This window comes from Tinamus guttatus, unplaced genomic scaffold (genome assembly GCF_059628265.1).
Source record: "Tinamus guttatus ecotype Peru unplaced genomic scaffold, ASM5962826v1 Tinamus_guttatus_pri_ptg000515l, whole genome shotgun sequence".
NCBI lineage: Eukaryota > Metazoa > Chordata > Aves > Tinamiformes > Tinamidae > Tinamus > Tinamus guttatus.
In genome coordinates, this window is record NW_028289049.1 from 595,783 (window position 1) to 599,259 (window position 3,477).

The window sequence follows — 3,477 nt, forward strand, 5'->3', positions numbered from 1 at the left end:
CGCCCATGGGGCTCCGTGTTCGCTCCCCGGCCACGCAAGCCCCTTGCTTGGCACCGTGGCAGCTGCGCTGGCTGCCAGAGAGCCACACGCACGGGGACACCTGAACAGGGACTGCAAACAGGAGATCTGATCCTACAAAGCCTTAAAAGTGCCTCTGATTCTAGCGTGTTGGCGCCTGCCGCCCCGCGCGGGTTCAAACGCAGCTTCCTCGCAGGGCGCAGTGCAGACCCTGCGGGCCCCAGCCCGCACGCATCTCTGTTTGCTGCTGAAGTGGTTGCTACGCAGTAGCACTCTCCCTGTCACTGAATTAATTGTTGATGGCGCTCTGTCATTTGTCTTGGGATAATTCAATAGATAAAGCTTAGAAAACCTCAAGGATTTAATTTCTGGCTTTTAAGAAGTGCCAGCGGTGGGTGGATGGATGGTATCTCCGAGGTCGGAGTCAGCCAGAGCACAGCAGCAGTCCCGGGAGCACCAGGCTGAGATGCAGCAGGAGGCGCTGAGCCAGGTGGCTCCTTGCCATAGGCAAAGGGAAAAAAAAAGCTAACACAATAAAACTAAACAAAACTTTCTTTTTTCTTTTTCCCCTGGGAGGGATCTCTTTCTCTGGTATCTTACTGGAGTGGGAGTCTCAGCCACTATAGAAGCATTACTATAGTTGAGTACCTCCACAGCCTAAGAAAGAGGATAATTAGAGATGAAATGCCTGGAGAAGAAGCGTGGGACTGGGCCATTGAGGTCAGTCTGTCAAGTCCCGCAGACTCTTGCTGGAAAGGCAGCATGCTTCTGTTAAACAGCAGTTAGAGGGTTTTGTTTTCCTTTGTGACCGATGCCAGGGGTTTCATGTAAAAAGCCGCATCTGTGGCTCAGGGAAGATCTTCCACCAGTGGGGCTCCTCAGACAGCATCTATCTCAAAAGATCAGGGAAAACTAATCAGAGGAGACATGTTCCGTTCATGCAACAGCAAGCAATATTGTACCATTGGAAAGATTCATGCTAAGACAACTGCTCTAGTGTCCTGGAGTGCAGCGCGTTTATGCGCTCATTCCAGCTGGGGACATCAGTGCAAGAGGAGCGGCTCCGTTATCGGTCCTGCAAGGCTTCGCTGATGAAGCCAGCCCTTCGTTACGATCCCCGGTACCTGTTCTGCATGCCAGGATGCCCCAGCCCCTCCTGCACGAGCTCGCGGGTGCCTGCCCGCGCGGCGGCGCTTGCGGCAGGAGCAGCTCTTGGTGTCCTTGGTCCTCTTGTGCGCCGAGTCTGGTCAAAGTTTGTGCATTGCAGCCGTCACCTACCATATGTCCTGGGCCTTCCTCGCCGATTCCTCCTGGCCTGCTCCGGCTGGTGATCCTCGTAGCTAAAAATATCAGTCCTTCAAATGTCCTTGTAGTAGCCAGAAGTTGTGGCTGGCATGCAGGGGATGTTATTTTTACATTTTGATTTGATGTGAGGATACATGAATAGCAAGCTGCCAATGAATAGAAGAATAAGCCTGTATACTCCTTGTTGCCACTCCAATTAGCAAGCAGAGCCTGCAGCGCTCTCTCTTTGGGGAGTCAGAGACTGTTTGGACAAAAGTTTCCCCCCGGGTAGCATACTTATGGGAACAAAGAAGTAGGGCTGCGCAATATGAGCAACTTTCCTACAGTCAGCGTGATCAAAAGAAAGCATTGAGACAGAGTGTAACCCGGGTTAGGTAGGGGATTTAGCAGTGATCCAGGCTGCAGAAGAAATGTATTCCGATATCGGTAGGTTCTGAGGGAATTTAAACAAGCATTAGCTTTACGATGTCCCGGGAATAGCGTAGGCAGCCAAAGCAACGCTCACTCTCCAGACAGCAGTGCAGAAGGAGATGCCGCTACAGGGCTCGTGGCTGCGATTTTGTCATCCTGCTTAACAGGAAAAGAAACACTAAGGTGCTCTGCAGCGTTCAGAAAGGCAGCTCATCGCTTAGCAGTACGTTACAATTACAGGTTTCCGTGTGTTTCCATACATTTGCCAAGGCTGTCACAGCTTCTTTATGTCTTGCAGAAAGATAGTCACAACGTGACCAGGGACTTCTGCTCAACTCAGCACATTCTGACGGCAGCGAGGTTTGTCAGGATGGATTTTAAGGTTAAAAGCAGTAAATGGTAGAGCTACATTAAAATCCCTGTTCTGGCCAAATTGGAGCATCCTGGCTTTCTCTGGAGCGCAGCCGGGGACAAAGGCCGCTCCGGGCGGGCAGTCGATGCCGAGCAGCGCTGCTCCCCCGTGCTCGCCGCACTCGCGGCCTCGCTGCGCGGACAACGGGCAGCGTTGGCAAAGGCAGCAGCACCGGCAACGGCACCGGCAACGGCATCGGCAGGGGCAATGGCAATGGCAATGGCAATGGCAAGAGCCGGGAACGGCACGCTCCTAGCTCGGAGCTCGTGCTCCGCTCCGTGAAACGCGTGCCCTCCGCGGTTCTGTCCTTGTGGCTGTTACGCAGGGAAGGAAAAACCCATCCAGAACTGCCAAGGTTGCATCCTTGGGAAACATAAAAAGGTACAGGTGTGCGCGTCCATAAATATTTCAGGAAGGACTTTATTAGATTCCACTAACATGGCAACGGCTGCATTAAAGATGCCCAAGACTTTGGAAGGAAGCCAACTGCGAGGTTCCCAAAGTTAAAGCTGCTGCACTGTGCCGAGCAGGAAAGCTGCTTGTCGAAGCACAGAGAGCTGCTCGAGCAGATGAGACCACACAAAAGGCAGAGCATTTTTTTCCCCATGTAGTTTAACCCTCTTCCCTCCCCTTGATGTGCACTTTGTTTAATTGTGGAGACAAGATGCAGTTTTCTTGAGGGACTGTGGGACAATATTTATAATCCAGGGGCTGCAACTGAACTCAGTTACAATAACTATTCCTCTCTTTGTCAATATGTCTTGAAGCTCATTTGAAAATCCTTTTGTGCCAGCATCTTTGCCAACCCCCCTAGGGTGCTGAAGGTAACTTTTTACCTCACTGCAGCCGCAACCTTGAAGAGCAGCCTAAGGATAACGGAGGTAGCCAAAACCAGTAACTTCCCGGAGAAGGAAGCCAAGCGGCAAAGAGCCCTGCGCGGAGCTGCGGGGAGCGGAGCCGCTGCAGCGCGACGCCACGGCCGCTCGGCCGGGACAGCGGGGAGGCGAGGGCCGGCCGGGCCCCGCTCACTGCCTGGTTCTTCCCGGGAGCGGGGCCTCTTCCCTGCCTCCGGGCTGCTCCACTGCACAACCCGCACGCTGCTCCGCTGCACAACCCGCGTGCCAGCTGTGCTGCTCCAATGCTGAACCTGCGCGCTGCTCCACTGCTGATCACATGCCAGATGTGCTGCTCTGCTGCTGACCCGTGCGCTGCTCCACTGCACAACCCGCGTGCCAGCTGTGCTACTCCAATGCTGAACCTGCGCGCTGCTCCACTGCACAACCCGCGTGCCAGCTGTGCTACTCCAATGCTGAACCTGCGCGCTGCTCCAC